The sequence below is a fragment of the Bubalus kerabau genome, chromosome 9 (assembly GCF_029407905.1).
Source record: "Bubalus kerabau isolate K-KA32 ecotype Philippines breed swamp buffalo chromosome 9, PCC_UOA_SB_1v2, whole genome shotgun sequence".
Lineage (NCBI taxonomy): Eukaryota > Metazoa > Chordata > Mammalia > Artiodactyla > Bovidae > Bubalus > Bubalus kerabau.
In genome coordinates, this window is record NC_073632.1 from 26,756,594 (window position 1) to 26,770,979 (window position 14,386).

The 14,386-nt window shown below is 38.4% G+C and overlaps 1 long non-coding RNA gene across 9 annotated transcripts in view; it reads left to right on the plus strand.

Annotated features, from left to right (window-relative positions):
* The window catches only part of LOC129619652 (uncharacterized), a 144,026-nt gene that overhangs the window by 43,057 nt on the left and 86,583 nt on the right, over positions 1 to 14,386 (plus strand). For 6 of the 9 annotated variants that reach the window (XR_008698010.1, XR_008698012.1, XR_008698009.1 and 3 more), the window contains 2 exons: positions 3,348 to 3,550; positions 3,711 to 3,885. This is a non-coding gene — a long non-coding RNA (uncharacterized LOC129619652). Of the gene's footprint in view, positions 1 to 3,347; positions 3,551 to 3,710; positions 3,886 to 6,661; positions 6,835 to 14,386 lie in introns of all 9 variants that reach the window. The other 3 variants (XR_008698011.1, XR_008698014.1, XR_008698013.1) reach the window with 2 other exon arrangements.

Below are 14,386 nucleotides of genomic sequence, written 5' to 3' on the forward strand. Positions count from 1 at the left end.
AATGTGGGGTCTGCTCTAGGCAATGTGGGTCTCTCTACTTTTCAAAGGATATCGTATTTGTGTTTTAATTTCATTATTTCTTCACAATTCATGTTTTCAAAATTCCTCACCTCACTGAATCCCATGAACCCTCTGTGAGCAAACAGAAATTATTGGGCATTTGCTCTGTGCCACGCACCCTCCTAGAAAGTGGGGATCAAATGGTAAATTCTCCTGGCCACCCACTGAGCAGTCTTAGAGGGGAGATAGTTTCAGTCATGCCGTAGCACTTCTATGGGTAGTACGTTTAGTAATGAGTCCCAGTATTGGCCCAAAGGAGGACACAATCAACGCTATGGGGTGTTTAGGAGGAGAAGATATGGCAAGTCAGTCTTGAGATTGAAAAGGAAGGAATTCAGCAGGGCTACACAGTGAGAGGGTAACAGAGGCGTTTCAAGCAGAGTGAACACGAGCACACGTATATTTGTTTTCATGTTTGTCTCGCCTGCTAGACTTTGCAGAGTGAAGACCTCAAGCTTCGGTAATACCCACCACCCAAATGAGTGTAGGACAGTGTTTTGCAAGTGTTTTTTCAGCACCAATGATTGAGCTAGTCTAGAGAATATTGAGAATTAGGTCAGCGCTTCTCAAACCTTGGTAAGCATGAGAACCACTGTGTCCTTGTTTGTGGACACCACTCTTACCACCTTCCTGCTTAGTAGGTCTGGAGTGGGGGCCAGAAATTTGCATTTCCAATAAGCCCTCCCCTCACCCCCAAGCCCATCATGACTCCAAGGCGTGGATGGTCCTCAGCACAGATGAGAGTGGAAAGAAATTCATAGGTACTTGGTGAATACTTCTACTGGTCCTTATCAACTACCTGCAGCTCACCGAATATACCCTGAGGTGCACCCCCTGTCAGCCATGAAAAAGCTTTTTAATCAGCCTTGACCTGTGCTGCTTAGACCTGTAGGTTCATTTTCTGGCAAATACGCTGAGAGAAAAATAAACCTGCCTTCTGAGACTTAACAGGTCTCCTTGATTTTTAAGTATTAGCATGTTTTTCAAGTGCTAAGAAGCTGAAATGTGCTAAAGAGGGGGAGAAAAAACCTCCAGGATTAGTCATGTCTCTAAAAAAAAAAAAAATTTCCAGTGGCACAATACTTACCTTAAAAGATGAACATTTCCACCTAAGGCATTTTTTCTATGTTTTGTAATCATAGATGAGAATTTATGCCAACTCTGCCTTTTTGTAGCCATTGAATGAAACATTTCTGAACTGAGTTGAAAATAACTCCAACATACCTTAACACCCACTTGCTCTAATTTAACTCCATTTGTGTCTCCCTTACCTTACTCTTTAGTTTCCTGAGCATTCCAGCTGTTAACGTTAAATCTACTTTTTGGATGTCAGCCCCTGTCAAAGCAAGCCTTAATCCTTTTAGTGTTAACCTATCACCAGCTCAAAGCAGCTTTATAGCATCAGGTATAACTGTGTTTCCAACCCCATGGCTATGGTGTGTGATAATGTATGCACACTCTTTTGACCTTCTCTATAGTACTACACCCATACCTGGTATAGATGGGAATTCTGCATGGGATAGGGAAGGACTGAACCCCATCCAAAGCACTTTGTTGACAGAAATAGGAAAAGGCTTTGTTTCAAGGTTACAACCCTGCAGAAGTATTGGAAGTCTAAGTTGGTGTTCATCTAGTCCTACATCTTTTTTTTTTTCTTTTTCTTGTCTTAGAGAGATTAAGTGTAATGAACAAAAGCATGCAGTTAATGACAGAGGTCTTAGAACTGGAACCAGACTGAAAACTTTAAAATCAATAGCCTAGCACTGTGTTAATGGAGTAATATGTTACCTGCTTTCTTCTTTGTCTTTGACAAAATACAGGGGAGAAAAAAAAAACCTCATTACTATTCTTACTCTTGCCACATAGACCATTTTTAAAGTGTAAAAGAGTCAACTGTGCCTTGAAAATTTGGCGTAGAATTTTCTCTTATACTTTCTGACCAGATACACCTCTAATTTAGAAAACTGACAATGAAACAGGCCATTGTCATTGGCTAAGTTCTATGTGGATGCAATTTGTAGTAGGGTAGAGGTGACTTCCATTGTTTCCCCATCTATTTCCCATGCAGTGATGGGACCAGATGCCATGGTCCCATGGTCTTCATTTTCTGAATGTTGAGCTTTAAGCCAACTTTTTCACTCTCCTCTTTCACTTTCATCAAGAGGCTTTTGAGTTCCTCTTCACTTTCTGCCATAAGGGTGGTGTCATCTGCATATCTGAGGTTATTGATATATCTCCCGGCAATCTTGATTCCAGCTTGTGCTTCTTCCAGCCCAGCGTTTCTCATGATGTACTCTGCATATAAGTTAAATAAGCAGGGTGACAATATACAGCCTTGACGTACTCCTTTTCCTATTTGGAACCAGTCTGTTGTTCCATGTCCAGTTCTAACTATTGCTTCCTGACCTGCATACAGATTTCTCAAGAGGCAGGTCAGGTGGTCTGGTATTCCCATCTCTTTCAGAATTTTCCACAGTATATTGTGATCCACACAATCAAAGGTCATGTATGGATGTGAGAGTTGGAGTGTGAAGAAAGCTGAGCACTGAAGAATTGCTGCTTTTGAACTGTGGTGTTGGAGAAGACTCTTGAGAGTCCCTTAGACTGCAAGGAGATCTAACCAGTCCATTCTAAAGGAATCAACCCTGGGTGTTCTTTGGAAGGAATGATGCTAAAGCTGAAACTCCAGTACTTTGGCCACCTCATGCAAAGAATTGACTCATTGGAAAAGACTCTGATGCTGGGAGGGATTGGGGACAGGAGGAAAAGGGGACGACAGAGGATGAGATGGCTGGATGGAGTGAACTCCAGGAGTTGGTGATGGACAGGGAGGCCTGGCATGCTGCGATTCATGGGGTCGCAAAGAGTCGGACATGACTGAGCAACTGAACTGAACTGAACTGAGAGGTGACTTTTTAATTATTATACAATGACATTTAGCTTTGTTGTAGCAATACACTAGTGAAGAATTCTCTGTTTATGAAGAAGTTCTCTAAATGTAAATCGACATCATTGAGATTTTATTTTATGGCCTTTGGTGCAATAAAGCTAAAATTTTGGAAAGAGATTAAATCTTAATTAAATGAAGGAAATGATAAATATGCTTCTAAATGAGAATGAATAGACATTATAAATAAACTGCACAAGTTAAGTGTCCAGCTAAATGTTTACCTTAAAAAGCCAATAACTAATGGAAAAGGATAAAAAGGAAAGTAATAGTTTATTTATACTATGTATTTTGGCACCATCGTTAAAAGACTAAGTCACAATTTTTTTTTTTCTTCCAGAGAAGCTCACAGCCTGGGAGGAAAGGAAAACACCAAAAATGTTAACTATAAATGCCTCAAGAAAATTAGGTTCCAAGTTCAATGAGACCTTAAGGGGAGAATAATTAATTTTGTTTTAGAAGCTGCTAGGCATCAAGGAGGGTATGATGTTTGAGAGACGTTCTAGTTCAATAAAAATTTTTTCAAACAGATGGTTTTTAAAGGTAAAATACAGAAGCATGACATTTCTTTAATTCCTGAACTTTGAAAAATGTCTTATTAAGCGTGTTTAAAATAATTTTATCTATGAAAAACTTTCCACCTCCAATTTCTCCAATTGAGGTAAGAACGTGCTAAGTTGTGTCCGATTCTGTGACCCCATAGACTGTAGCCCACCAGGATCCTCTGTCCATGGGATTCTCCAGGAAAGACTACTGAAATGAATTGCCACGTCCTCCTTCAGGGGATCTTCCCGACCCAGGGGTCAAACCCCCATTTCTTAATGTCTCCTGCGTTGGCAGGCAGGTTCTTTACCACTAGTGCCACCTGAAAAGCCAAGGTAAGAATGCCTTCCTTTTATTTTTATTTATGATTTTGTTAATCTTTCTGTTAAGCCTGTTTAGTGTGGTTCATGATGACTTTTCGTACATCATTTATTTGGATAGAAATATCTTGAAAAGTCTCAAAATTTTCCTGTAGAAGAGTCAATTTATATTTTATAGAATTCACACTGATCTGTCTTTTCCCCCTTTCTGTTTATTCTATTGTTTTTCATAATATTTCAGTACTCAGGTATTAGAACTGGAATCAATAATACATACTGATATCTTTATATCTTTCCATATAACCTTTATTTACAAAGAAAAAGTTACTGATTATAAACTATTCTTTTCATTTACAAGACAAGAAAAACTGGGGTTAAGATATTTTCCAAGGACACATGGCATCTTGTGATAAATTTACAAACAAAATCCCAACCTCCCAGATCAGTGGTCGTTAGATCAATTGCTTAACATTTAAAATGTTGCCCAAGATTTGTTGTGGGACTTTGACTGACAGGTTCGGAGAAAAAGGCTCATGATTTTCAATCCTGAGAAGGAAGGAGTTAAAGGGAAGAAAATCTTAGAGGATTAGATTGATCTCAGGGGATTTGGAAACTAGGCAGAGGATCTGAAGATGAAAGGAAAGATTTGATTCTGTGCTGAATTACACGTTTTGAAGGAAATTAGAGTGTAATTTTGTGCAGCTCTAGATAAGCATCCACAGCCTAAATTAGCAAAGTTCTTATAACCATTATCTTTTAAAATCATCATTAAAAAGTATTTCTAAAACTGTGTCAGTTTTGAGCAATCACCTTGAGATACAGGTGTTAATATGAAAAACCCGAAAAAGAACAGCACACAGTGCATATTAAACATCAGTTACAAAGAGGGAAATCTCAGAGGCATGCCATTGCATCATACCTTTTCAGACTGGGGGTGGGGGGAGGAGGAAAGGGCAAATCACTGCATCAAAGCCCTTATTGATGTGCCTTTCAAAAGCATTGAGAGTACTGGTCAGCCCTCTGTTTGAGGGTATTGGTGGAGTGCCTTGGTTTATTTCAAGGTACCCCTGAGACAAAGGCCACACTTAACCAGGCCCCAAAGAGCAACCCTGTGGTACCCATGGCAGCCCATTTTTTAGAACTGACCCCCACTCAGTCACTGGTAGTACCTTCAACCTGAGTTAAATAACTGGCCTATTGACCTAGCCACTTAATGGGATTGAGGTCCACTGGTTAGAGTTTCTAGGGATGTCTTCTCTGCTGCAAAAACAGGAGCATGCTCTTTCCTCAGATACCAAGTAAATATTTGATTTACCTGATTTTCAAGTGAATCCCTATGCTCTTAGGAAGTTAGAGTGGGCCTCTGGTTATTAATAAAAAAAAAAAGTGGTGAGTTGAACACACGTATCGTCACCTCTGTGTTCTTCAGAACCTCTCTCCAACTACAGCAAAGGGGTTTAGAGATGGGGGTGGGGTAAGTATAAACCCTCCAGAACGAAGAGAACAAAACAGGAGAAAATAGGGGAATCTGGATGGTAGCTGAATGTGTGGTGACCGATCTCAAAGATCCAAGAAAGCTGAATAGTAAACCAAATAGTGGGAAAGGCCAGAAGCACACTCATTTGGATTGCAGAATCGGCAAAGGTTCAAGGCTTCACAATTCTCGAAATTCTGGATGTGGGATACAGATGAGTCTAAAACAGAATTTGCTGACAGTCTAGGAAGTGTTAGGGGCAGAATCGGGGGTGGAAGGGAGGCTCAAGAAGAAGGGGACATATGTGTATTTATAACTGATTCATGTTGTTGTATGGCAGAAACCAATACAACATTGTAAAGCAATTATCCTCCAATTAAAAATAGAAATTAAAAAACAAGGTATTCACTTACCTCCATGCCCTTTGGAAACCCCACTTAAATAATAGCTTAAGTTTCTGTTTGTTCTGTTTTAAGGAATAAACCTCAATGATAAAAACAAAACAAAAATATGTTTTTTATGTACTTTAGAGTATTTTTCTGGATACTTTAAACTTTTTTACTGTTATAAATAGTATATTCTCAAATTTTCATTGTCTAGCTCTTTGTTGCTGAGGTATCAGTACAAAAATACCACTGACTTTTGGTTATTTATCCTGTAAGTGGTAACTTTCCTAAAATCTATGATTAATTAAATTAATTTGGGTAGATTCCTTTGGGTTTTCCATTTTGTGGACCAACCATGTTATCTCTGGATAATAGGAATTTATTTTTTTCCTATTCATAATACTTCTCTTTTTCTTTTTTCTTATTGTACTAATTATATCTAATCCAGTGTTGATAGAAATAGCTATATTGGGAGTAACTATGATGGTTCACCATTGATAATAATGTCAGTCAGAGGGTAAAGAATCTACCTGCAATGCAGGAGACCTGGGTTTGATCCCTGGGTTGGGAAGATGCCCTGGAGAAGGGAACAGCTACTCACTCTAGATTTCTAGCCTGGAGAATTCTGTGGACTGTATAGTCCATGGGGTGGCAAACGGTATGACAGGACCGAGCGGCTTTCACCACTCACTATAATGGTTCACCACTGATTACAACATTCCTATAAGTTTTCTGTATGTACGCTTGTTTAGGTTGAAAGAATTCCTTTTTATACCTTATCCACTGAGAATTTATATCAAAAGTGATTATTAACTGCTTATTCTGCATCTGTTGAGGTTATTATATAATTTTTCTCCTTTTGTATATTAATATGACACATTACTTAATTACTTAATAGATTTTCTAATGTTAAATCAACTTGTATTCCTAGAATGTATCCAACTCAGTGATGATAAATTATCTTTTTATGCATTGTACTTTGGCCACCTCATGCAAAGAGTTGACTCATTGGAAAAGACTCTGATGCCGAGAGGGATTGGGGGCAGGAGGAAAAGGGGACGACAGAGGATGAGATGGCTGGATGGCATCACCGACTCGATGGATGTGAGTCTGAGTGAACTCCGGGAGTTGGTGATGGACAGGGAGGCCTGGCGTGCCGTGATTCATGGGGTCGAAAAGAGTCGGAAACGACTAAGTGACTGAACTGACTGAACTTCAGTTTACACTTTTTCTTTTTTAGAAAGTTTTCTGCTTCTGCGTTAAAAAGATTGACCTGGTTTTTCCTCTCTTTTTACTCTTTACCTTCAATAACAAAAGAAATTATATATATAAACTGAATTGGAAAGTATTCCCTTTTATTACTTAGAAGTTTAGCTTTGGAGTTACTCCCTTGTTGAATATTTCATTGAACTCTTCCTGTAAACTCACTTGGTCCTGCGATTTTCTCTGAGGGAGAATTTTGAACTACTGATAACCTTTCTAATTCTTATTTCTTGACTGATTTTGGTAACTTTTTAAAAGTATTTTGTTCTTTCATCTAATTTTTCCAATGTCTTTAACATTGCAGTTGTTTTGTATTTCTTTATCATTTTGATCTCTGCTGCCTCTTTAGTGATGCCTTTTTTCCCTATTTCTAATATTTTGTGCTGCCCTTTTTTGTTTCTGTAACCAGTCTTGCCTGAGGTTTGTCAATTTTATTAGTCTTTTTAAAGAGTTGCTTTTGGTTTTATTAATCCTCTCCTCTCTTTGTTTTTTTGCTTTATACTTTTCTGCTTGTTTTTATGATTTTATTCCTTCTACATTTTCATGATTTATTTTGCTCTTCTTTTTCTAATAACTTAAATGCTTAAACAATTAACTTTGAGTTTTACTTTTTTTCTGATAGAGCATTTTAGGCTTTTAAATTTCCCTTTGAAGACTTCTGGCCATATTCCAGAAGTCTTGAAATGTAATGTTTTTATTAAAGTACAGCTGCTTCTGCAGTTGTTATTTATGGTGACTTTTGTTCATGGTTGCTTGTCTCCTTCTATGTTAATCATTTTTTATTGTGGTTTCATGATCCTTGGATTTCTATCTATGGAAATTCTTTGAGGCCTGCCTTGAATGTGCCTTTCTCTTTAACAGTAGTACCCGAGGCATTACAAACCTAGAATCCCTTTAAATTCAAATTTCCATTTGGGTGGGTTTTTTTTTTTCAATTTTTATACATTTCAGTGGCAAACCCATGTGAATAATCATGGTCAAGAAATATCAAGGGGAACGTTTTTTCTTTATTTCTGCTCCATCCAAAGAGGCAGTTGAGACAAGCATCTTTCCTTCTGTGGGTCATATTTGTTTTCTTGTTCATCCATTGTGGGTTTCATTCTTCGAGTGGTCCTGGTTTCTGATCTGACCTTCTTCTCTGCTCTGGCCCCTGGTTTTGGCTTTCACTCCCCAAACACATGGCCAGTTAAAATCCAGATATTGCTGTTACTGTTGTTCAGTTGCTGAGTCGTATCTGACACTTCATGACCTCATTCTTGACAGAGGAGCATGCCAGGCTCCTCTGTCCTCCACTGTCTCCCGGAGTTTGCTCAAATTCATGTCCATTGAGTCAGTGATGCTATCTAACCATCTCATTCTCTATCACTCCCTTCTGTTCCTGTCATCAATCTTTCCCAGTACCATGGTCTTTTACAATGAGTTTGCTCTTCGCATTAAGTGGCCAAAAAATGGGAGCTTTAGCTTTTAGCAACAGACCTTCTAATGGTTATTCAGGGTTGATTTCCTTTAGGATTGACTGGTTTGATCTTGCAGTTCAAGGGACTTTCAGTAGTCTTTTCCAGCACAATTCGAAAGCATCAATTCTTTGGCGCTCAGTCTTCTTTATGGTCCAACTCTCACATCCATACATGACTACTGAAAAAACCATAGCTTTGACTATATGGACCTTTGTCAGCAAAGTGATATCTCTGCTTTTTTTTTTTTTTGAGTTCTGAGCCATAGCAAATTTCTGTTGGCTATCTATTTTGCATATGGTAATGTAAGTTTCCATGTTATTTTTTCCATACATCTCACCCACTTCTCTCCTCTCCCCATGTTCATAAGTCTATTCTCTTATGTCTGCTTCTATATTGCTGCCCTGTAAATAAATTCTTTAGTACCATTTTCCTAGATTCCATATATATGCATTAGAATATTATATTTTCCTTTCTCTTTCTGACTTACTTTACTCTGTATAATAGGTGCTAGGTTCATCCACCTCGTTAGAATTGACTCAAATGTGTTCCTTTTTATGGCTGAGTAATACTCCATTGTGTATATGTACCACAGCGTCTTTATCCACTCATTTCCACCACAGTGCAATGGTGTTCCCTTTCCTCCACACCCTCTCCAGAATTTATTGTCCGTAGACCTTTTCATGATTGCCATCCTGACGGGTGTGAGGTTGTATCTCATTGTAGCTTTGATCTGCATTTCTCTAATAATGAGCGACATTGAGCATCTTTTCAAGTTTGTTAGCCATCTGTATGTCTTCTTTGGAGAAATATCTGTTTAGGTCTTTTTCCCACTTTTTGATTGGGTTGTTTGTTTTTCTAGTATTGAGTTGTAAGAGCTGCTGGTATGTTTTGGAAATTAATCCTTTGTTAGTTGTTTCATTTACTATTATTTTCTCCCACTCTGAAGGTTGTCTTTTCACCTTGCTTATAGTTGCCTTTGCTGTGCAAAAGCTTTTAAGTTTCATCAGGTCCCACTTGTTTGTTTTTGTTTTTATTTCCATTACTCTAGGAGGCGGGTCATAGAGGATCTTGCTTTGATTTATGTCATTGAGTGTTCTGCCTGTTTTCCTCTAAGAGTTTTATAGTTTCTGGTCTTATATTTAGGTCTTTAATCCGTTTGAATTCATCTTTGTGTATGGTGTTATGAAGTGTTCTAATTTCATTCTTTTACATGTAACTGTCCAGTTTCCCAGTACCATGTGTCTCTGCTTTTTAATACACTATCTGTGTTTGTCATAGCTTTCTTTTCAAGGAGCAAGAGTCTTTTAATTTCATGGCTGCAGTCACCATCCACAGTGACTTTGGAGCCCAAGAAAATAAAATCTGTCACTGCTTCCACTTTTCCCCCTTTTATTTGTCATAAAGTGATAGGATCAGATGCCATGATCTTAGTTTTTTGAATGTTCAGTTTCAAGCAAGCTTTTTACTCTTCTCTTTCACCCTCATCAAGAGGCTGTTTAGTTCCTCTGCACTTTCTTCCATTAGAGGATATCATTATTGGCATTTACCCTAAGGGATGATGCCTACTCCAGGCTGCTCCCTGAGTCCTCGTGGAGTCACACTTTCCCATTGTTTGTCAGCAGTATTTCCATTTCTTCACTTTCCAACTCAGCTCAGTTATGCTCTGAGAAAGCTTTTAGAAAGTGTTTTCCTTTGTATTATTTTTCTTGTTTCTGAAAGGATTTCTCTGCATGTTTAATCTGTAGACCCAATTTCTGTCTCCTTCTGTTGTTCAGTTCTGTTGCTCAGTCATGTCCAACTCTTTGTGACCCCATGGACTGAGGCACGCCAGGCTTCCCTGTCCATCACCCATTCCCGGAGCTTGCTCAAACTCATGTGCATCGAGTTGGTGATGCCATCCAACCATCTCATCCCTTGTTGTCCCTTCTCCTCCCGCCTTCAATCTTTCCCAGCATCAGGGTCTTTTCAAATGAGTCAGTCAGTTGATCACATCAGGTGGTCAAAGTATTGGAGTTTCAGCTTCAGCATCAGTCCTTCCAATGAATATTCAAGACTGATTTCCTTTACAATGGACTGGTTGGATCTCCTTTCAGGCCAAAGGACTCTCAAGAGTCTTTTGCAACACCACAGTTCAAAAGCATCAGTTCTTTGGCATTCACCTTTCTTTATAGTCCAATTCTCACATCCATACTTGACTACTGGAAAAACCATAGCTTTGACTAGACGGACTTTTTTGGTAAAGTAATGTCTCTGCTTTTTAAATGCAGTCTAGGTTGGTGATAGCTTTTCTTCCAAGGAGCAAGTGTCTTTTATATGGCTGCAGTCACCATCTGAAGTGATTTTGGACCCCAAGAAAATAAAGTCTGTCACTGTTTCCATTGTTTCCCTATCTATTTGCCATGAAGTGATGGGACTGGATGCCTTGATCTTCATTTTTTGAATGTTGAGTTTTAAGCCAGCTTTTTCACTTTCCTCTTTCACTTTCATCAAGAGGCTGTTTAGTTCTTCACTTTCTGCCATAATGGTGGTGTCATCCGCATATCTGAGGTTATTGATATTTCTCCTGGCAAACTTGATTCCAGCTTGTGCTTCATCCAGCCTGGCATTTTGCATGATGTACTCTGCATATAAGTTAAATAAGCATGGTGACAATATACAGCCTTGACGTATTCCTTTCCCAGTTTGGAACCAGTCTGTTGTTCCATGTCCAGTTCTAACTGTTGCTTCTTGATCTGCATACAGATTTCTCAGGAGGCAGGTCAGGTGTTCTTGTACTTCCATCTCTTTAAGAATTTTCCACAGTGATGGCTCAGACAGTAAAGCATCTGCCTACAATGCAGGAGACATTCAATCCCTGGGTTGGGAAGATCTCCTGGAGAAGGAAATTGCAGCCTACTCCAGTATTCTTGCCTGGAAAATCCCATGGATGGAGGAGCCTGGTAGGCTACAGTCCATGGGGTTGCAAAGAGTTGGACACGACTGAGCGATTTCACTCACTTACACAGTCAAAGGCTTTGGTGTAGTCAGTAAAGCAGAAGTAGATGTTTTTCTGGAACTCTTGTGCTTTTTCAATGATTCAGCGAATTTTGGCCATTTGATCTCCAGTTCCTCTGCCTTTTCTAAATCCAGCTTGAACATCTGGAAGTTCATGGTTCACATACTGTTGAAGCCTGGCTTGGAGAATTTTGAGCATTACTTTACTGGCGTGTGAGATGAGTGCAATTATGCGGTAGTTTGAACATTCTTTGGCATTGCCTTTCTTTAGGATTGGAATGAAAACTGACCTTTTCCAGTCCTATGGCTGGGGCTAAATTTTCCAAATTTGCTTGCATATTGAGTGCAGCACTTAAACAGCATCATGTTTTAGAATTTGAAAGAGCTCAACTGGAATTCCATCACCTCCAGTAGCTTTGTTCATAGCAATGCTTCCTCTAAGGCCCACTTGGCTTTGCATTCCAAGATATCTGGCTCTAGGTGAGTGATCACACCATCATGATTATGTGGGTCATGAAGATCTTTTTTGTACAGTTCTTCTGTGTTTTCTTGCCACCTCTTCTTAATGTCTTCTGCTTCTGTTAGGTCCATACCATTTCTGTCCTGTATTGTGCCCATCTTTGCATGAAATGTTCCCTTGGTATTCCAAATTTTCTTGAAGAGATCTCTAGTCTTTCCCATTCTATCTGTTGTAACTTATAAAAAACCCAAGTCAGTTTCCCTGAAGAAACCATAATTCGAAACTTCAGAAATATGGTGATTTTTTTCCTGTTTATTTTGATTCAGCAGATAAATTGTATCCCCAAAGCCATAGACTATTTGTCCTTTCACTCTGCCGTTTATGTTGATCTCAAGTTCTCTGTCTCCTGATGTGGTCACAAAATGGCTGCCAGCTACTCACAGAGCTACATACTTCATTATCCACACGCAGGTGAAGAGAGCCAGCCTCTTTCCTAACCATCAAATGAATTTTCTGACACTTTCTCAGTGCGCAAGCACTGAACCAAATCTTAAGAGCCAAAGAAATGTCATGCCCAGAATGACTTAGTTTCCTGAAACACCTATGCCTGTCCCTGGTTTCATAACTAATCTGTTCCTAAAACCCGTGACGCTAACTGAAGAATCATTCAATGAGAAACATTTTCACTAATAAAAAAAAAATTGTGATGCATCTCATCCCAACTCAAGATATCTGATTATTTTATATAGCAATTGAACTATGTAAGATATTTACATAATTTAAAAAAACCCAATAATCTGAAAGCAAATAATGCCTTTATACATAAAATAAGATTCAGTAAGGATTTATTTAATTCTTTCTGTACAATTTTCATTAATTGTTCAAACTTCGGGGACTCTATTGATCTTGCACTCCATTGCACTTAAAAGTTATATCATTGACAAAGCGTTTTTAGGATAAAGTAAAAAGCTAAGCAATAGAATGCTTTAAAACATAGAAATAACATATATTCACAACAGACTAAGCATTGTTGAAGATGTAAATCTGTTATCCCTCTCATTTGTCATACATAAGCAAAGTCGATTGTCTGGAGTTTATGTAAACAATGCATGCAAGTCAAATTAGACCCATATTATATTGTCTGACTAGAAAAATGTTTGTGTTGAGTAAATTGATGAGCATGTGTTTCTCTGAAACCATAATCTTGAAAATATTACTTATAGTATTCATTACCTTCATTATTTATTACTTCTATTACTTCTATTGTTTAGATTGTTTTAGGATAAAAAGGAAAAGTCTCATATATAGAAAAACGAAATTCTTGCCTGAAAATGGTGTGACTTTTCAAGAACTGTTATAGCAGAAAGCAGAACATTTATGGGAGATAGGTCTGTACTGTGGCAAAGGAGATGGGTTTACTCTGATTGACTAAGACTCAACAGTCTTGGGGTTCAGTCTTCATCAACCTCATGGCCACTTACAAACAGGCAGCAAAGAACAAATATCAATGAGCAATCATAGTGCCCTCTTCAGCCAGCTTTCTTGCAGTATTTGTCTAAATAGGTTTTAATCTACACTGAGATCCAGCTTGTATCCATAATGTGACATTCAATTTCCATAAGCATTGGGTTTCCCTCCCTCTGTTTGGGCAATCATGTATTCAGAGAACCAAGAAAGGTGCTGGTTAGTCACAGTGGCTGCCAGTATTGACACTGCTCCCAACTGCTACCTGGCATTCTTTCCCCAAATCCATCAAGCATTCAGCTCTGGGTAGACGTAGCATAAACCTCTCAGCCATTCACTCCACCAATCACAGACCTCTGCTCACCAGGCCACAGTCGCTCATGCCGTTTCCTGTTTCACTCTTACTCTTTTCCATTCTTTTCTGGTTCCTCTTGTTTCCTGTCTTAAAACTTTGCTTCCCATTTCCTCAAAAAAAAAAAAAAAAAAAGTCGTGAGATATGATTCACTTACCATACTATTCACCCATTTAAAGCATATAAGTCAGTGGTTTTCAGTATATTCAGAGTTGTTCAGTGATCACTACAATCAATTTTAGAATGTTTTAATCATCCCAAAAGAAATTCCCAGCCTATTATCAATCATTCCCCATTTTCCTCCAGCTCCCCCACTCCCTGAAGTCTTAGGCAATTGCTGGTCTACTTTCTATTTGTATAGATTTTTTTCTACTCTGGAAGGTTCATATAAATGGAGACATGAAACATGTAGTATTTTGCATCTTGCTGCTTTCATTTAGCATAATGACTTGCATTCCTTGTTATGGTTGAGTAATATTCCATGAGATGAATATACTACATTCTGTTTATTAATTCATCAGTTGATGGATATTTGAGTTGTTTCTGGTTTGGGGCTATTACAAATAATGCTGATATAAACTTCTGCAAAAATGGCTTTGTAAGGACACATGTTTTCTGTTGGATAAATTCATAGGGATAGAAATACTGGCTTTTAGGTTAATTTT